This window comes from Cygnus atratus, chromosome 5, assembly GCF_013377495.2.
Source record: "Cygnus atratus isolate AKBS03 ecotype Queensland, Australia chromosome 5, CAtr_DNAZoo_HiC_assembly, whole genome shotgun sequence".
NCBI classification, from domain to species: domain Eukaryota; kingdom Metazoa; phylum Chordata; class Aves; order Anseriformes; family Anatidae; genus Cygnus; species Cygnus atratus.
This window is the reverse complement of record NC_066366.1, coordinates 54,885,854-54,907,037: the sequence shown is the minus strand read 5'-3', so window position 1 is coordinate 54,907,037 and position 21,184 is coordinate 54,885,854. Positions and strand designations below refer to the sequence as shown.

The window sequence follows — 21,184 nt, the reverse complement described above, 5'->3', positions numbered from 1 at the left end:
GCCACGGAGTTCCTACTCATCCTTTTCAGTTCTGCTTTCGAGAGTATCTGTACTGTCTTCCACTTCTTGAGCTGGATGCGCTAAAGTATCTGCAAAGAAATTGTTTGTCAGTATTTTTTCCCCCACGCTGTACATCATCCTTCATTTGACTCCCTGCTGCACGAAGCAGATGATCCGTCAGGGTGCTCAGCCTTGAAACTGGTAATTTACTGTACTTGCAGACCAGCAGCTGAACCTGGAGTAGGGTACTCTGAGTGCATCACAGCCTGACTTCACAGGGACTTCAGACCTCAGGATGGGTATTAATGAGATGAGGTGATGACCCCTCTCGTTAAAAACAGGACAGCCGCCACCGTGGGAGGGCTACCTGCTGTCTCAGTGAACCTGCTCAAATGTTCAGCTCTGAAGACATAACAAGTCCCAGTGCCACTGCACAAACACAACACAGAGGCCGTAATGCACAGCCTGGAGCTCAGGCCGTACGTTTGACTCATACGTCTTCTTGAGTGATACAACCCTGTGGTTGCCACCACCTAGAAATGGCTGCTGGAACAGAAGAGGATTTGACACTTCAAGATGAGACCTGGTGTCATTGTCCCCTGGAAGGCAAGGGAAGGTGCATCTTGCACCCCATCCTCACTGCTGCCTCTGGGCTTTTGCATGGCAAATGTTGGTGCACTGAAATGGAAACCGTGTCACTCTCTAAGGAAGAGCACTGAGATGAAAAAAACAGAAATAGAGAACAAGCTACACTGACAAGCTCTTATCTCTAGCCATATTTACCCCACAGTGACACCATTAGTCATATCTACGTACTTGTGAGCTCCTGTTACATTAATGCACTCCAGGGACACCACAATGCTTTGAAAATGCAGAGCTATTAAATACTCTGCTTCTAGGCTAAGAGATGGGGAGGTAGATAGACACCATTGAACAGGGCTATTGTTTCCTAGAGTGAACCGCTGATGTGCAGTGCACTGCCTGATGGCCATGCGAGTGGCCAGCGCTGAACCTGATGCAATTGTAAACTCTGTGTCCTCGAAAGCCACAAGGACATTTTCAGCCCACAGGACTCCCTTTCCATTGCAGGTGTTTCTGCACCCACTGCTACTTGGTACTCTGTTGACCTCAGTGCATGGCATAGCCCGAAACTGCTATTTTCCTATGGGGAACAAGGATGAAAACTACTCATTCAGACCTTCCAGATCCACCTGCTGCTGCTGCTGCACGCAGACTCTTTGGTCTCCATGAAGGCCCTTGTCTTCTGCTGATTTCAGGTCATCGGGAGGCCAGCGCAGCTCCCCGCTCTCCACCTCCCCGGACTCAGTTGGCTCCACCACGATCGATGGTAGTCTTTTGGACAGCTTGGGGTATTTCTCACGCGTGTCTGGGAAGCCCTGGGGAGAGATTTGGGGACACGCCTGTCAAAGCCTTGCCCAGGGATCCATGTTCAGAGCAAGCAGGGTACATGCTCCATCTTAGCATCCTTTCTACACCTGACATGCACAAAAATGTCCATCAAAAACCCCCTTCGATCTGGTGCAGACTGACCTGTGTGATCCACTGTGCACAGAGAAAACAGAGACTTTGGCAACAAAATTCACCGTGTTGCCAAACCGCCGTGTTTCACTTCTGGTGGGTTTGTAGGACACCAAGGTCGTTGCTGTAATGGTAAGTTAAGAGGCTGCTCCAGCCCTTCTGGCTGTCGTCCTTTTGCTCTGATATGATTTATTCATATTTTCATGCAGTAACAGTTTATTAAGAAGCTGCCATGCTGCAGAGCTCTTTTATGTTACGTGAAACTATATTTTATGGTGCATTCAAGCAGGTAGCCCCAGAGATCATCTTTACACAGAGGATAGCGCCAGCTACTATTACATTTGTCACACTGAATCTGCCGGTCAAACATTATGTAGGGATTAGAGTTTGAAGCTGAACTAGGTATTTGTAGTGAATGATATTATAACACATAAAAGTGCTTTCTTGTTTTCAATATAGCTGGTTCATTACAGTCCCTCAGGGTACTTTGTTTTGTGTTGCTTTGTGGTTGGTTTTTGTTTGTTTGTTTGTTTTGTTTGTTTGATTTTGTTTGATTTTGTTTTTGTTTTTCCTGGACAAAAACTCACTCCAGGTCCTCCAGGAAGGGGCAGACCAGGTGACTGAAAATCAGGGGCTGAGAAAAGAACCATCCCAATTAAACTCCAGGTGCTTCCATGTGTTGGCTGTGTGCTGGTGGGAACCTGCCCACGTATTTGCAATGTGTTCACCACTGTATCAGGGTTTCTGGTTAGACCAAGCACTGCTGTTATGTGAGCCAGTCTCAACACAGCTCCTGCTACAAGCACAGGCAGAAACATGCAGATATTCCCCAACCACCCTAAAATTGGGCATGTCCCCCAGGACATTGCCAGGGACCTGGGGACTGTAGTGTCATAACGCACTGGAGGTGTTTGCTCTGTGACTTTTGCAATCTCCCTTCATCCCGTGAGCTGCTCCTTTCTAACAGTTCAAGACTCAGCTGCCCCCTTGGCACCAGTGCTGGCATGGGGATGCACGCCTGTGGGAAGGGACAGTTCCCTTCCTATGTGTCTGGAAAGCAGCAAGCACATTTCTATCTATCCAGGATAGTATTGTGGGGATTGATTCATCCCTGCAAATGTACACGAAGATGAAAAATGTTTTATACTATTGTTAGTCTTGCAAATTGAGACACAGTTAAGGAGTCTTCTATAGGAGAATGTCCTTCAGTGCAGCTAGACCAAGGGAATCACTGAGGTTAAACCTTTTTAATGCTTCCCCAAGCTGCACTCACATGGGTGTAACTTGTCCTGATCAAGCAATGCTGCTCACGCTGCCTATCAGAAAAGTTTCCCCCAACTCCTCATTATACAGCCTCCTCCAGACCTGTTTATAATTTGAAAATAAATTGCCATGGCAGCTGTCTTGACTGGGAGGAATTCTTAAGAAGCTGCTAATATTTCCCAGCTATTTCCAAACATGCGCCACGGTGACAACACCCTTGCTGGGGCAGGTCCAGAGACACCTCAGAGCAGCTGTGCACTCTTCTTCAGACCCATGGAGGAGCCTTGGTCTGTGATCCTCATGGCTCAGATGACAGAAAATAGACAGAAAATTGTGGTTAAATTGCCCTGTTGTCTCGCAGGGCTGCCCATACAGGGGACAGTGACCTGCTCAGTCTGCTTGGGTGGCAGAGGACTGTGAGAGTGCTACCTTGTCCCCAAACTTGCCCATAATCCCTGGCAGGGGCGACCCAGTGCAACAAAATTCCTCTTTTTTCCATCTTTCTGAAGACCTAAGAAATGAAACAAACTGGTCTAAAAATGTGCTGAAAGGTGACTGTTAAGGCTGCAACAAAATTTAGGAAAGGCACCTGTGTAGCTTCAGTTTGTCTGTTCTCATTCGTGCTGTTCTCCTGCGGCCTTTCCTCACACGAACCGCGTCATGTTTTTCCCCCGGTGCCCAGCATTTACCACGTCCCCCCAGGAATGAGTCAGGACCGGCAGGAAGCAGCGCGGTGTTTTTCTGCGGAAGCTGGAGTGTGCGACGAGTGGGCAGGAGACTGCAGGAAGAGAAGGACTGGTCTCCTGGCCAAAGGGCTTGGAAGTTGCTGGAAGAAAGCTAGCTTTCCTGCTGAGTCACTGGCTTTGCATTACCTCTCGTTTCTTTTTGCTTTCTTGCGTCTGCTGGCCACCACTAAAGTGGGGATTGGATCATCCTGCCCAGAGGTGGGGATAAGCCAGATGGAAAAAACCTCTGGAGTAGGTGAGCAGAGACACCTAGGAAAAAGACTTCATGGAGTTGTGGCTGGCACAGAGTCTGGACAGGGTACAGTGACACACTGATGAAAACCAGGGACTGGGCACTCAGTGAAAAAAGAAAATACTGAAAATGTGCTCTGAGAGTGCGCAGTGTCTATCCTGTGAGGTTGGTGAAGCCAAGGAAGGTCTATGGTGAGCTCTAGCTGCACACGGCCTTTCATTATACGCCCCAGTGGTCTAAAAGGAATTTGCAAATTTTCAGTTCTGACTTCGCCGACTTGCAAATGTTTGACTCTAACCTATAGCAGTTTTCTCCTACAGCAGTTACTCAGGTACAGCACTGACTCCGCTTGCAATAATACATCTCGTGTTGAGAAGCAACTTGAATCCAGCAGGACACATTGAGGAGGTCTGTCCCCCAGCAGCCACACGCCAAGTCACAAGCACAACCACAGGAACCGAGCTGGGCCGAGGGGGCTGCCACAGGGGTGCCTCGGGACACTGGGGTCCCTCCTGTGGGAAACAGCACCACAATTGGGCAGCTGTGTGGGTGTGGGACTGCCTGGGGACAGAAAATGTCCTGCGCCTGGCCAGTGCAACTGGAGCCATAGCTATCTGGGTGAATTCTGCAGTCATTTCAGATCATCTCTTTGCTAAAAGAGGGAGCTCCCTTCGAGCCTGGAGCTCATTGCACAGGTGGCTGTGTAAAAGCTGTGGGACAGTATTTGCGGGGTGTCTGCATCATATCTTCATATATACGTGCACAAAAGTTATTATTGCGTTACACTGCTTTTGAAAAGCAAATCAGGACATAGTTTTTCTAGTGGTACCTGGCTGGAAGGGCCTCCTTCTTCCTCAGGAGACTGGCTGAGCGTGAATTCCTCCATCACCGGTTCCCGTGTGTTCATCACCTCTGTCATGCTGCAAATATCAAAACAGAAATGGAAAACTCAGCTCTGTGCTTTGGCCCCGCGGGTAGTTTAAAAACAGGCATTTTGTTCTAATAACTATCATGCAGACTGTCCTTTCTAAACAGCCCCCAAAATATTCCCTCGTCTCTTGGGCACGTGTGTTTGCTGCTGCACTGCTGTGGTCTTCAGTGGAGTGACAGCTCCACTGTCCCGCTACCCCTTGTCTTAATCTGCTGCATCTTTTTCCCTAAAAAAGTGTAAATCACAGGTTCAAGCCAATGGCATCTAACGTGCTGCCATGCCGTGCAGGGAGCGTTGCTTGCATTTGGGGGCAAATCCAGGAGCAGCAGCAGCAGTGATGTCCCCCCTGAAATTGAATCTGTGGACAAAAAAAAAAAAAAGTTACTGTGCAAATATCAGCCTTGAATTAAATTCTCATTCTGGTTCTTCATAACGTCTTCAATATTTGCTCTTCCCAGATGTCTCTTCCATTTAGTCACGAGCCAGCACTTCTTTTTAAACTGTTAATTCCAGACACACCAGCTGTATCGGTGTCTAAGGGCCAGATTTTCAGTAGTCTTTATTTCCCTGAACGTTCAGAGAGGTGTTGAGTGGGATTTTCAAATGCATCAGGGAAGGTTTGGCACCTAAATCTCATTTAAATCAGGGACTTAAGAGCCTAAGCTGCTTATGTGCCCATTAACCATCACCCTGTGCTGTTCGGCACTCGAGGCACTACAGCTCCGGCCCTTGCGCTCTCCTTGTCCCACTGTCAGCATTTGGGCAGCCTGGAGCAGGGGGAGCTCTGGCATGGGCTGCTGGCACAGCCCAGCCCATGGTTGAGTAGCTGCATCTCTGTGGAGCAAGGATTTTCCCCACATTTGTGATTTAGAGATACAGCAATTACCCTTTCTATTGAAAAACTCAAGTAGGATGCCCAAAAACTTCATTAGGCGTAGCAGCGAGCAGAGGCTGAAGCATTCGGCGTGACCTACAGACCGAAGGGGCCACGCTCCTTTCGGGTGGGAATACCTCGGCCCTGGGTGGGTTTGGCCCCACAAGTGCCACCGTCAGGGACAGCAGGGGCTCGCTGCCAGGCTGCTGCAGCAGGCAGAACGTAGGCACCGGCAGCGAGCCCGCCCCGCAGCAAGCTCCCCTTTGGGCACGACTAAAGGCTGCCATTAATTCTAGTCCCGCTTCACACACAAAAGCCTCCTTTGTCAAGGCTGCTCCTACTGAGAAATGCAAACTAAAACATCTTAAGGATAGCTTGTTTCAGGCTTACATTACCAATTACCCCACAAAACTGAATTTTACAATATCTGCAATTACTACAAAACCCTTCACAATGACTTTAATTAGCTGTAGCACGGAGCAGCGTGATATCGCAGAGACTTTCACTGCCACTGCATCATATTTAAAAAGAAGCATGGCAGACCCAGGAGACACTTGAGCTTGGCTGTGAGCTAGGACCCGACACCATAGGCATCCGCCAGCTTAGGGAAAAGCCCTGAAAAGCCAGCCTCAGGCCCAGCCAGCGCCGATTTAAGCAGCGTGCTTCCTGGGACACACACACAACAGGAGAGAGGAACTGGGCTACAAAACTCAGCAAGAGGCTGGACTGGTGCCTGATCTGGGCATGCCCCCAGCCTAAACCCACCCAGATCCACTGCACAGTAGCAGAGGGACAAATTCTGCCTGCTGGGAGGAAGTTTTGTGCTCACTGTCACCTGCAGCCCCTGCAACAGGGAGCACCAAGACATCACAAACCACCCAAACCAGTAAAATGCAGACTTTTTTACGGACACCTGCTTTTATTCCTGCAGCTCCAGTGTGCTATACCATTGGGCACCTGTGGATTACAGAGCCACAGGATGGGGATCTGGAAATGGAAGACCCTTTCCCAAAGGCCTTTGGACCCTTCCCTGCCCCTTCCCTGCGCTGTCTCCTCCCTCTGATCACCCCCAGTGCTCCTGAAGCTCTTGCCTTCTTTTCCCATTCTGATCTCTGCTCTGGTCCCAGAGGGACCCTTCTGTGTCCTTCCTGCTGCCCCTCCTGAGGCCATAGCTGAACTCTGCTCTCCCACCCCGACTCTCTGGTCATCACCCACGGAGCTGGTCTGGGGGGGCTGACACACATCCTGCTAGCCAGAGCCAGCCGTCAGCCTGGGGGAGCACTGGGACCACAGCTCTGACAGTGCCCAAGATGCAAGCCTCTCGTTTTGGCTCCTTTTCAGGGTTTGGTGCCCTATCCCCTCTCATCCTGGACAGAAGGGAAAGGGACTTGGATGAGAGAGCGTGTGTGTCTGCCTGGAAATAATCTCAGCTTTGTGGCTTTGTGAGGGGCCAGGATTTATGAAGTCTTGGGCTTGGCTATCATGGAGAAGACACATCCCACTGCTTGTGTCCTGGGGGTCAGTCCCTGCTAGCCAGGAGAAGATTGCTGCGGCTGCCCACAGCTTGCTGGTTTATTTTAGCAGGCTTTCAGTACATACCGAGTGCGTAAATCACTTCTCCGTCCTTGTTCCACAGGACATCAGAGAGATGCAGCCACACATGCACTTTCAAACGTGTCATACGAGCTCAGAGATGCTGTTAAGACCTCATGAAATTCTATTATTGAGCAATAACGGGCTCTGTGCTTCCCAAAGACCACATTACACCCCGCAGATTATTTCTAAATGACAAAGACAAATGGTTCTGGCTAGGAAAATGGTGACAGTCCTGCCAGTGTTCCAGCAGATGCCTCCGTGAATCAGCTCCCAAGCTGTTGAAGCCCAGGCCATTTGAAAAATCTGTGCAACTTAAGGGTTTGATTGAATAGGATGGCAGAAGCGATTGTACTTGATGCATTTCAGAAAAGAACAGGGGGGCATGCAATTGGCAGAAGAATTAGGCTTTAACTGGAACAGATTAATTGTTCTCAGTCTCCACTTAGAAACAGTAAAGGAAAGCAGAAGAAATCTATATGGGCTGGGAAAGCAGCGATGCCTCTAACAATCTTAACTAGGTGTTTAACACTAAAAATAACGAGAAATAAAACAGTTGTGAATGCCACTGCAAATCAGCTCATCTAAAACTTTGAAATCACTTGTAGGACATCACTGATTTTTTTTATAAAGCCACAGAATCTGAAAGGGGAGTTTAGTTGCTGCTTAGGGCTTTTTTAACTGTGGTATGATTTATGTGCAGGAGAGATTTTACTTCTCAGCCAATTTTGATGGAAAAATATTGAGCCATTTTTACTGCTGCTTTTATGTGACAAGTACTTACATACAACAGAAAAGTGGCTGATGCAAGCAAATTATTATAAGAACTGTATCTCTTTTAAACTGGGTTTTGCATTTATGTTATGTACGGTAGGTGCTGATATCACCAATGACATACAGTAGCCATAGTGATGCAAAACAAGGCAATAAATAGCATTTACAAACAAAGAATAAATTCTGTTCTGGTGGATGAGTCACCTACTCTGAACCTTAAAATTCTTCTAGCAGTGAATTAAGACATGCATTTACTTCCCCTAGGTTTAATTAAGCTTAAATATACCAATTAGGAAAAAAAGAGCAAAATCTATTCTTGCTTTTCTGTGAGAAAACTACATTCAGAGATGATTATTCTAAATGCAACCGCTACTGTCACAGGACCATGCTATTCTGATCTTTCTCCAGGAGCATGGAGCAAACGAACAGCCCACTTTCTGCTGTTTGTGATTGCACTAAGAAGGTCAGTTACATACAGAGCAATATATAGGTTGACAAGTGCTAAACTACCTACTGTGAGAAACAATGCACGCACTTTTATTTCGGTTTCTGAACAGAGGGCAAAACTGACCTATGAAATTCCTGGTTGCAAAACGGTACTTAAATGAAGACCAGTTTCAAGACTCAAAACCATGTAGCACTTACTAGGAGAAGGAAAACAGGTGGGTTGCATGATGCAAGCAAAGATTTCCTTAAGAGAAACTAAACCACCTCTTCTCCAAAGCAAGGATCAGAGAGTGGACAAGTGAGCTCCTCTCTGCCAAGATACCCTGAGCAGCCTATTCAAATAGTCCTTTGAATGGAGCATTTGCAGCCTAAATAGTACCATCTCAGGACCTCTGACAATTTGCATGCTGCTCAGACTTTTCAGGGATAGAAATGTGCTATATGCTTGTGCTGACAATAGGCAAGTGCCTTCTGGCAGCAGGACCACATACTGCGTGTCACAGCACACCAGCAAGAAGCCTATGGCCAACGGGTTCCAGCTTTGGCTGGCTGGTGGGCTCCGTGGCCATGTGTTATGTGCCCCAGGCCTGGAGGATGCTCACATGCACACCGAACTGAGCCCTGATCCTGTGCCCACCTCCCAGAGCAGGAAAGGCAACAAAGGGGACGTCTGGCCAGAGCACGAGACTCAGGGTGGGACAAATGACAAGTATGGGGCAGTGACAGAAGAAAGCTCATTACCTTCAATCACATAAATGGGTGTCGTTTCCAGAAACTGCTGCAGATGTTCACTCCTGCTGATGAAATGTTCTGCAGACTCTGTCAAATCCTAAAAGTGTCTGAAAGAGACAATATGACAGAGTCAGAGCGTGCAACCACAATGGCAAAGCCAGCAGTGACCGGGGGGAAAGAGTACTGCGGTGAGCTCGCTGCTTCAGAAAGAGGCAGCAGAAACTCCTGCTTCAGAGGTCTGTGCAATTTTCTGTAACTAATGGGAACTGATCTTGCTAAGGATGTAGCTTGTAGCATACCCAGTGAATTGCCCAGGCAATTAATGTTCCAAAACCACACAAAGCTGAAATACCTTGCAATCTGACTCTTTTTTGTGATGATAAACCTTATTCCTTAGTGTAAGCTCCATAAAAACTGCTGAAACTGGGACACTTTGCTATTCTCCCATGTAGGAATTTTAATGATATTTTTGAAAATCAGAAAATAAAGATGTATCCCCTTGTTTGGCAGGATAAGTGTGCTTAGCGAGACGTGGTTCAAGACATAAAAGAATGAGATTCTTGCTCTTGAAGTGACTGGTCAACACACAAGACAAAATACACTGGAAGAAGGCTAACAGGATTACATTACTGCATGTTTCTCACTGATGTCACAGGAGAAATGATTTTTGCAAAGGTCTTCACCAAACTGAAGGTACTACTTTGACTGGTATCAGGATGGGGGAGCCTGGTGAGCAGAGGTGAGGATCCCAGCAGCTCAAAATGTGATTCACTAATTTCTTATGCCTTCCCTGGCAGAAAGTCTTAGCTGAAGAGCTTGAGAAGGTACAGTGCTGAAATATAGTCAGTATCTGGGCCAAAGATGATTTTCTGAGAAATTTGTTTAGCCCTACAGCTTGCCAAATATATATTCATGCCAACCACAGCTATTTCCTTGGATGGGAAAAAGGTGTTTTCAGTGAAATGAATGGCACTAGTGTATATGTTTTATATCCTCCAGTGGTTTGGATACCAGCCCAAGTGATTAAACAAATCTACCTGTTCTGGAGGCCTTCCTACCAAGATTTATAACTCTGGATTAGCACACTGATTTTTTTTCAAAAACAGAGGAAAATTGTCCATTGCATTCTGGAGTTTCTCCTCATGCCACAGGCCGTGCTTATTGCAAATTAGGGAAGCAGGAAATCGCATCTCCATCCCCAGAATCCAATTCAGGAGGGTTTAATTCTTGTCTGGCAATTTTCCTTCCCAGTGATCAAACCAACTTCAGGGAGGCTAATGTTTGTCCCTTAAAAATTCATGACTACAGTCGGACTTGGTCTCTTGTATGGAAACCAGAGAGCATCCAATACCATGTTATCCAATACTCTGGGAAGAAGATTTTTATCCGACTACCCATTACAAAACAGCTGCTATTAAACCCATGAAAATTCAGCAAGTACTCATCTACCTTAAATCTCTCCTTTAGAAAAGATTAGATGTCATAAGAACAGTTATTGCACTGAGTCATCTCTCAGCGAAAGACAAAATGGCATAAGACAGAACGAGCTGGGCACATCAAAGCCACTGGCTGGAAGCCACGCCAGGCCAGCTGCTATTTAGAGGTATCTGCGGATGCCTGGCTTTTGGTATTTGAGGATCCATGTGGGATTGAATGACCAAAAACAATGCCCATTGCTTTTCCACTCTCCGTAAAGAATTTCAGGGTTGAACTTACCCAGGACCAATCTCCCTTCCATGCGCTATGGGGCTTGCAATGTTTGAGAGGGGACATCGGCCCCTGGAGCTCAGCTACTTGGAAGCTTTAATGGAAAGAAAGTCACTTGAGGACTCCCTTCTTCCACCCACACAGCCGTACTTCAAAACAGAGAAACTTCTGCCTAATCAATATTCTTGGAGAGTTCAGTGCTACCAGTGTATAAAGCCACCAGAATGCATTTATTCTCTGAAGAGTAAATACTCACTTTATCTACCTAATAGGTGTGATTATCTTCTTTGGCTGACACTAGAGGAAACATTATCTAATACCCTTGCTTCTACGATACTGCTTAATCTTTTAAAAACCAGGCACAGCTATTGAGGCCATGTGGTGAGCTCTCAAGAAACAACTCTGGAAAAGCCTTGCTCTGCTCCTCTTCTTGTCCCTTCCTACCTTCATACCCACACTTGCTGCTTTGCTGATCAGTCCAGCCCTGGCTACTTGGTGTACTCTATCCCAAACCACCCCTCTCCTGCCCCTCAAATTCACCTTCAAACCCTCGTCCCTCCTTGGCCCCATCTTGCAAACCAGCTTCTTCTCTGACCCCAGCTGTGCAGCCTTGGAGGGGACGAGGAGGGGACTTCTCTGAGGAAAGCCCCATGCTGGGGCTGGGCCGGGAACGAGGAGTGTTTGTGCACGAGCCCAGCAAAAGTAATAACCTTTTTCACAAGGCCCTTGAGGTGTTGCTGAGCAGAACTGTAGGACTGCCCGGCCATGCTATGCTGGGGACTGAAGAGCCCTGCTGCACTTCCCAGTAAAGAACAACTGAGTTAGGGACTGCTCCAACGAGCTTGTCACATCCTGCCTCCTTAGTAGCCACAGCACCAAGGGAAGTGTGAGGAGACACAGCCTAGGGAATGACAGGAGAGCTGGTTCCACCTGTGTGACCAAGAAACACCTCCACAGCAGCCCCTTTACCCAGATGAAGGCCCCTCCTGCTTCCACCCCACAGAACGGGACAGATTTGCACAAAATAACAGGCACTGAAAGGTGCTCTCCAGGCTTCTCTCTCACTTTGGAAAGCACCTAGGGCCCACTGCCTGTTTGGAGCTTCCACGCCACGAGGACACAGTCTGTCCCACAATCTCATCTCCCACAGGATGACAGCCAGGAGCAGAAGCAGGATTTTTCTCAGCTCTTCAGGGCAGCTGGGGTGTGTGGAAGGCCCAGCTCGGCTGTCACTCCTGGGCCATGGGTGGCCTTGCAGTGGGGAGAGAGGAGACCGCCCTGCACAGAAGTAGATGCCTTTCTGTGGGATAAATTCATCGTGAATTGCAAAGGAGACGTTTTTAAGGTGAACGTGCCTCGTCAGCGAAACAGAAGGAAGAACCAGACACCAGCTGCAATCCTAGTGGTGTGCAGCTAGGCCGCTTGATAATGGAGCCCTGCCTTTCCAAATGCTTCCTCGGGTGGGAGCAGCACCTCCAACATGGGGTCACTCGTGTTTGGAGGCGCACTCCACTCATCCCCCAGCTGCCCCATAGCTGGGGACAGCCGGGTGGCACAGGGACACGCCAGGGCAGGGCTGGTGCGAGATTAGCAGCCGCGGCGGGACGACCTCCTCCCTCCTGCCCTCCCTGCTTCCCAAGTTAATCATTCCCCACGGAGCGCGAATGGAAATATTATGATAACAGCCTAACAATGTTGCATTGAAGGTTCACCTTGCAACAAATAAGCGTAGATAGGCAGCAGAAATCGGCCCTGAACCACTGCTCTGTATGCAAGCATATCACTTCTCCCCTTCTTATTTCAATGGGGACATCCCAGGGGCTTTGCCAGCCCCCTATTTAAATTGTGCTGGAGATACAGACCCCCACCCTGCCCCTCTGTGATGGAGGGCATGGCTCCTGGTACTTGGGGGGGCTGTGAGCACCAGGGCCCGGGAGCTTGCCCTCGCCTCAAACAAATGGGGATCTCAGCCCTAGGCCTCCCCCCACACACGCACACCTCGCCCCCTTATAGGCTCTGGGTAAATGCAAACTTTTCTCCATTCAAGGAGTCTAGTCTTTGTGCTACAAAAAGAAAAGAAAAGAAAAAAAAATCCCCCCTATTGATTACAAGGAGAATTGGCACATGAGAATTATGTCAAACAAGAGAAGCTATGGCCTACTGCTTGATTCTTGCGCACTGGAAAATTTTGACAAGTTACAATGAACCCTGCTCAGCAATTCTCAATAAACATGAGCATTTTCCACCCAGCAGAAGAAAGGGTGCTTTATTTGGGCCACTCTGCTGCAGCAGATCAGGCTGGCAGCTCAGCCAAAGTGGGTGTGTGGGTGATCTAGGACAGAGCTGCATTTGTGGTCGATGGAGACACGAAGGGGCTGCTCTCACTGTGCCAGAAGGTGCACGTCCCTGCAAGGAAATGTCAGCATTTTCCAGGGCCAGGTGCTTCTGCAGATCCAACTCTTCTACACCTTGGTCTTATATCAGTGTCCTACGAGGATGGAGTTATGGCTTAGTCCCTGCAATGTTTCAGGCCACATGGGTGGCCTGGACTATGCAGAGACAGGACCATGCGCAGTACATCTGCAGCGGGTGGGATGCTAGCTTCAGCATCTTGGCACAACCCAAACTATGTGCTTACCTCAGTGACACTCCACAGCCTCCAGTTTCCGCATGAGTGCCTACTGAGCTCAGCTCTTGGACCCCGCGGGTAGGAACTTGGACAGCATCTTTGTTTCCCCTGGTTGCACATTTGTAATGGATGTATTTTATGAAGTGTTGTGGGTTCCATGGGACTCAAGAAATGTAAATTACAGCATGGACCACTGAAGATAAATGTGCGTGTGTATGAACTCCTATTTAAACCTCCCACTTCTTTTTGGATGCAAATCTCTTTCCTAAGCAACTGAGAAAAGTGCGATATGTGTCAGAGTCTGGAGATTAGAGATCTGTTCTGTTCCCTCATTTCAGAAGCTCTTGTCTTCGGCCACCCACGCAGTACTTGAGTTCTGCTCTCCGCAGGCCAAAGCTGCCTTCCTCTCCTCGGCGGCGTGTGCTCTACAGAAGATGTCGATCTCTCTCAGGAAGCAGTGAGATGAAATGACTCTCAATGTGGAGGAGCAGGCATTTCAGCATGAGACACAGCACGTAGTTTGGGAGAGCGAAAAGGGGTAGGAGGCTGCTATTTCCAGACCGCGCTGCCTCCCTCCGCTAACTTCGCAGCAAGCAGCAGTTTTTGCTGTTCCTGCTCCAGAGAAGCTACTGGGGTAAATATCACCCTGGGGAATTTCTCAAACACTCGGCTGTGGACTACCAAATCTAGAAAACACAGGCTTGCAAAGGGCACCGTACTGGCAGATTACTCCAACTCAGCTTCCTCTTGTTGCGCAGCGAGGCTGAGGCTGCCTGTTGCTCTCTGTACACCCCCAGCTCCCGGCGCACTGTGACTGCACACAAATCCCAACCTTCAGGTTGTTGGAGCTGCTGAAGCTCCTACTGGCCCCATTTGCAAAGATGAGCTAGAAACTTGACTCATAAATGGCCAAAAAAATAAAAAATAAAAAAAAGAAGAAGGAAAAAGAACTAAAAGGTGCCCATTTTTAACTACCATATTTTTTCAAGTAATTGCATGATTCGAGGGTGAATTTACTGGAAGTTTTTAGCAAATGATGTTTGCAATGCATGGGTGCTTCCCTGGTGGGTTTTTCTTTTCCTTTTTCCTAGCTGCTCATTTGCTTCAGCTCTTTGATCTCAGCACTAAACTACCTGAGCTTCCCGGCGGAGGATGCCACCAGGGACAGGCAGAGCACAGGAGGGGAGCGGGGCTGCCAGCCAGGCTGCATGGGGCTGGGGACGAGGAGCAGCCAGCCAGGAAGCATGTGCGGAGCAGCAAAGGGAAGAAGAGGCAGAACAGATGGGAAGAATGACTAAGCGAGCTCCTCTGAATGCTAGTAGACCTTGGTATCATGGAAATCTCCACAGAGTCCTCATGGAAGTGTATGCCAAGAGAAAGTTTGAATTTTTTTATATATATTTTTTTAACGTTGGATTCGGCAGCTGATTGATATGAGAGGACCTCATTAAGAAAACATCCCCACCAAAATTAGAGCTAAGCCTCAACAAGCTATTAAATGGTTTTAGAGGTATCTCTTCTGGTACTTGTTGTGCAAATACTATCTCATCTGAGAACGTGCTTTTGGGATCCGAAAGTCTGTGCCAAACAGAGTGTTTCTGAGCTCTGCACAAGCAATGAACCTTGAATTGGCTTTAGCTCACGGAATTGGCTTCAGTCTCTCAAAACAACTTTATGAACCCTGCAGCTTAGGAATAAATATATCATTCCTTCTGATTCAGAGCAACCATTGCTAAAGGGTCTCAGAAAGAAGTATCATCACTTGTTTGTGTTTCTGGGATCTTCCCAGGAAGATGGCGATTCTTTGTCCCTGGTATTTCATACCACAATTGTCCCTCACCTTACAGCACCTGTGAGAATTAGTGATTGCTGAAATCTGCCTGTGCTATTCCTAAGTATTTCTGGATGGTCCTGAATTCAGGCCATGGTCCCACTAGCAGAAGATGAGCGGGGAAAAAGGTATCTGAGGACATCAACACAGAGCAGGTGATTGTTGGATGGAAACATCCTGGGAAATGGGTTGCGAAATGTCTGATGTCTTTCTGGCACTGTGGAAGAGTGCTCCGGCTAGTCTGTCATACTCTGGTTAGTCTATCACTTCTAGGTAACAGAATAGGATAAGAGGTTAGGTATATAAATGGTATTTACTTAAAAGATAAACTAGTTATTTCCTTGTAACTTTAGGGAAATCAGAATATGGTGTTAATAATGCTGTAATATGGTGCAACATTGAGCCATTCAGTACAGAACTGAATACAGCCAAAACACCAAAAGAGTTAGAGGTTAATTTAAAAAAAATAAATAAACAAAACAAAATAAATTAAAAAACCCACCAGTACAACGAGAAAAAAGCAGACACTCCTAAGAGAACATAGACAATGAAGAGACTTTTAATGTTCCTTATTGGTAATTAACAGCAAAACTGCAGGTGTCACAACACCACAGGCTAACACCAGAGATGTTTTTCTCTAGGAACTAAAGCTCTCTAACCTTAATTGAATTTCCAAAGTATGGAAAGTTGCCCCAGCCTGAGATGGAAGATAGGAGAACAGTGTGTGTTATCGCAGTAGGGTTGGGCATGACAGAGGGCAAGGACAATGCATAGATAAAAATAAATATATTATTTTAAAAATGCAGTATGGCTTTTTTGTTGTTGTTTTTTTGGAATGAGTCATTAACACTGAAAGCGTATGTGCATGGATAAGGCTACATGTCTTTCTGCCAACCAATTAACATCCACCTGAAGCTAGAGGACTCCTAAATATTTGCATACGGGTAGTTTATATGGGTGCATCTCAGAGAAGCAACTGAGCTGAAAAATCAGGTTGCATGTTATAGAAGTTGCAAAGGAACTGGACTTGGACTATTCCATCATAGCCCTGTGAGGACATGGGCTCTATGGGGCAAAATGCTGCGGGATCAGCCAGCCCACCCTGATGGCAGCAGGGGCTTGTCCTGCCAGAACCCAGTTTCCTTCAGCACTGGTGTCTGCTCTGCAGATGCCATTACTGATGGTGCTCTCTCCGAACAGCAAAGGACAGGTGATCACAGCCCCTCAGCGCTTTCAATTAAAGAGGGACAAAGGCAAGGGGCTGAGAGAAGGTTTTAAGGACCTGTTTGTATTAACTGGTCTTTTTCATTCCACCTGAGTTGTTATTGGCTGGTAGTTTTCCTAGGGCTTGCAATAAAGTCTTCCTTTGAAGAAGGAACATGCAGGAAACTGATTCACTTACAGCTTTTTCCAGAGAACACACACACACGTCTCGGAGCAAAGGGAAGGGGCACCGCAGAGAGGCAGATGCTGGGCTCCTTCAAGTCCCAGCAGGGCTCCTCCTGCCTGCCATGACACAGGATCTGCCCTGGACCAAGGCTGCTCCGTCTGACCCCTCCAAAATAGACAGATGTGTTTACAAAGGCTCAAACGCAGGGGCATAATTTCAGAAATGAGTGCGAAGTAGCAATTTCAGCCTGTGACACTGTGGGCTTGATACCTGATCTATGCAAAAGCCTGTTGCTTAACACAAAGAGATCATTGTGAGAAGCGAGGCAAAATAGCGACTATATTTGCACATTCATTTCTTCTGCTAAAGTAATGTACCAGAGAGGTTAGAGGAAATTCCACATGATTGACAAATTGTCAGGCCAGATCGGGAAAGCAGGGAAATCAGGTCAAGTCGCTCCCTGTTTGCTTGTTTTCTCTCTGCAATCACAATGTTGACTCTGAAAACATGTTCTTTAAATGGAATATTAATTATCAAAATCCTGAGCTGTGAGCTGGATTCTTTTCTGGGCACAAAATTTGTTGCTCATTAAATCTAAGAGATGGAAAACACTGGCTTGGGACTGGTGGTGTGTAGGCAGATTTCCCCGCTTCACCTTCATTTCCAGGCTTCCCATAAGGAGGCATTGTGCACGGAGCCAGGCTGCAGGAGCACAAACTTCGGGGTCCCTCAGTACGACACGAACCTACAGCCAGGAGGGCTTCCTTCACTGCACAGCTGACCATAGGACTGCGGTAAAGACCTCGGTCAGGAAAAGGCTAATGGAAACTAATTTCTCTGTTTATTGCTTCTCCTGGCTTGAGGGGTTAATGCTGTACCCAGCCTAGCCTCGCTCCCCTCCGTGACTGCAGCCGTGTTCAGACACCGACAAACACACCTCTGTCCCGGATGAAATGGGAATTTTTGTGGTACGTTCATTTGGCAGTGGGAAAATATTCACACCCCTTGCTCGGAGTGAAACATAGTCCTCATTTACAGGGGAAAGTAGGCTCTTTCTTTCTCTACAAGTAACCGCATGTGTGGCACTCGCTACCTGTTGGGAAAGGCAGGGTTTTGGGGTTCTTTCACCCTGCTCGGCAAGGCTGAAAGCAAAAGCATCATTGTCTTAAACTCACATTTTGTTACCCACTTCCTCGCCTCGGAAAAGAAAAAAAAGACAGACAGACACACACCAAAATAAATGAACAGCTGAGGCGATCGCAGCCCAACAACTCCCTCAGTGCCACTCTCATTCATCAGGATTCCTTCACACAGCCTGCGCCTGCCAAGCAAGTTTTGCTTTAAAGGACAACCCATTCTTCAGCGAGTTCTCTCTAACATCCTTTACAAAACAAGTAAACATCTGGAGGGCTTGGAAATAAAGACGAGAGGCAAGCAGAGGAGCAGCTCCTGCTCCTCCTGCCCCCGTCGCTCGCTCCGCACTCGCCCCCCCTGCACCGCACAAGCACCGGGCTGAGGCTGGGATCGGCTCCCCGGGGTGCCCCTGCCTGCTGAGGCTGGGATCGGCTCCCAGGGGGCTGCCCCAGCCCCTCTCAGCCCCGGGGCTTCTCGGGGTCCCCTCCCGCAGCCCTGCCCCGAGCATCCCGCTGCGGGCAGGGCACCGCCGCCCGCCGCCCCCCTCCCTCTCCGCGGCCCGTCCCGGCTCACCGGCGAGGCGAGGCGAGGCGAGGGGAGGCCGGCAGCCTCCCGCCGGCCGTGCACGGAGCCGGCAGCTCCGTCAGGGTGTCCGCATCCTCCCGGGCCGGCCGCGGCACCTCCCCGCCCGCAGACCGGCCCCGCCGCTGCCGGCGAAGGGGAAACCACTCCCCCGGCAGCGCCGCGGGGCGGTGCGAGGCCCCGGCCCCCCCCCTCCTCGGCACCGGCACCGCGACGCCCCCCCACGGGGGTTCGCCCCCAGCACCTTCCGCGGAGCCGGCCCCACGCGTGGGGGGACACCTCCCCGCGTGGGGACACCCCCCCCCGCGTGGGGACACACACCCCCCGCGTGGGGAGACACACCCCATGTGGGAACACAAACCCAGGTGTGGACACACACCCCCAGGTGTGGACACCCCCCGCCATACACACACACTACTAAGGGGTGTGGGGCTGGCACAGGGCCCCCATCTGCCCGAGGAAAGGTTGACTTGATGAGGCGCAAGGTTTCTTTTCTGGGGTTTCCTTTTGCCGGGGGGTGGATGTGTGCACCCCCAGGACATGCTCTGCTCTCATCCAGAGGTGTGACAAGGGGCAGCTCCCTGCTGGGGGTGTCAGCCCAGACCCTCTGGAGAGAATCATCGAATCATTAAGGTTAGAGAAGACCTCCAAGATCATCTGGTCCCACCGACCCCCTACCACCAGGATCACCCACTAAACCGTGTCCCTAAGCACCAGCCCAAGAAAGAGGCCGTCAGGGGAGCGTGCACGGCCCTGCCTGTGTCTGTGGTGCCGTGGGGACAGGCCCAAAGCACGGCAGCGAGGTGACAGTTATGGCAGGAGGCTGGGGAGTAGCAGCGGGGGTGAGGACCCAGGAGATCTGTGAAACCACCGGGGCATGGTCCTCCCGCAGCTCAAGGACAGGTGCTGAGGGCGGCCAGGACCCGCCTCAGTCCCTCTGCACACCCAGCAAATGGAGCTGTGGAGACCTTGGGGTCCCCTCTTTGCTCGGCCCTGGGGGGGGGGGGGGTTAGCAGCTCTGTTTCCAGCACGAGGAGAGGAGATCATGACGGAGCATTGAGCAGGGGATGGGTTCTGACCAGGGGAGGCCATACCGGCGCTTGGCTCGTGCGAGGCCCTGCCAGCAGCGGACACCGAATTGTCAGGAAGCAAGGAGCTCGGCCTCCACTTCAGGGTGATCCATGCCTGGCCGATGGGGAGCAAAACGTCGGCTGCTGCTGGTTTAAGGAGGACACCCGCCTGCTGCTGTGGGCCGAGCTGAAAGGTAACTGAATTAGGCCGGTAGGGCAGCGCTGGCACAGCTGCGCTCAGCTCTTCATGCACCGAGGATGGCGGATGGGAGGGATCTGTGGCCATGCCCTCAAATCCATTTGCGAATATCCCAATGGATATAGACATATGTACGATTTCTATACAGTGTATCAGCCAGGGTACTGCCCAGATCCAGGGCTATGGGCATTGGCCCCGGCACAAAAGGCACCCAAGAAGTGCTGGAGCCTGCTCTCCTCTGGAGCTGCTCTGGAACTGCGAGCTTTTACACCCCGCCTGCTTTTTACACACTCCTTTTACAGGCATGTGTAAAATAAAGATATCGGTTTAAACCTAAACGTGCAATATTTGGTTTCGGTGTATAAAGACACTGTGTGCTGAGAATGAACTCGGCAGTGGCACAGGGCTGGCTGTTTGCTTGCAGCAGTTTTGTTCCCAGGCTCATAATAATGAGTTATTCTTGTCTGAGGATGGAACGGCTCTAAGGTTACATTTGTAGGGTGGATGTTAAAACTGACCTCCCAGGAACATTGGGAATTGCAGAAAACCTTCAGGAAAGAGGTGTCACTGTGACTACAACCCCAGAGAGATACTAGGCAACCTGTGTACCCCATCTGTGCACCCCAGGTACACCAGTGCAGTGCGGGTAGTGCCTGGGACGTGGCAGGATCCAGCCGTGGGGCTGTGCAAGCTCCTCCGCTGGATGAACCTGTTGTTGCTGCCCTCCATCCCTTATGGCACCAAATGGAAATCCTTGAGCAGGCTCCTGGAAGCCGGTGCTGATGGCTCCTGAAGCCCAGTGCACTTTCTGAAGTAGGCTGAAAGGGGAAGGCTCTCTAGCTGACAAACAGGGGAAGTGCCCGTCAGCCAGTGGTATTCCTGTGGAATTGAGCTGAACACCACACAGACTGAATTTAATTGCATGATTATGTCAGGAGACCCCCAGTCTTGGATAGGTGCCTTTATTAAATAAATATGGAAATAATTCTTGGCTTCAAGAGAAGGGTTTTGCATTCACAGAGCCAGAGCGAGCCTGGTATGGGAAGGGCACTCATCCCACACACTATGTTGAGATGGAAACCCATGGTCCAGAGGCTCGGCAAGCCGTGTTGGTGCTGCGGTCTGGGACATGTGCCACCTCCATTCTCCTGGAAGGAGACCATGTGTGGTCCCATGGTGCCAGCCCTGCTGCCTCAGAGACCCTCTGCCTTGGGTCTCTGCCAAAATCCGAAGTGTTATAATGGCCAAAGGCACACAGGTTAGATGGGCAATTTCCATGTTGTGGGTGTCCACAGCAGCACCCGCACATGCATGTGTTCATCCTTACTGCCCACAGAACTGTGGGACAAAGCCAGGTTTTTCCAGGGGTATCTGCCTCTTTTTGGTCTGACTTTATGGTGCTCCACTGCATGAGCCCCAAAGTAGGTCGTACAGATATTATAAATGCTGCCCAAAGTCTTGGTAGACATGGCCTCTTCTGCCATCTCTTTGTGTTTCTCATCTTGACCTGG

At 49.3% G+C, this 21,184-nt stretch overlaps 1 long non-coding RNA gene across 1 annotated transcript; it reads right to left on the bottom strand.

Moving 5' to 3' along the window:
• Positions 1 to 1,338: 1,338 nt before the first annotated feature.
• On the bottom strand, positions 1,339 to 18,551 carry LOC118250332 (uncharacterized). Its single transcript, XR_004779417.2, has 4 exons — positions 18,396 to 18,551; positions 9,141 to 9,238; positions 4,610 to 4,700; positions 1,339 to 1,397 (listed from the first exon to the last, which is right to left on the bottom strand). It is a non-coding gene; the product is annotated as an uncharacterized LOC118250332 (long non-coding RNA).
• Between the last annotated feature and the right edge of the window lie 2,633 nt (positions 18,552 to 21,184).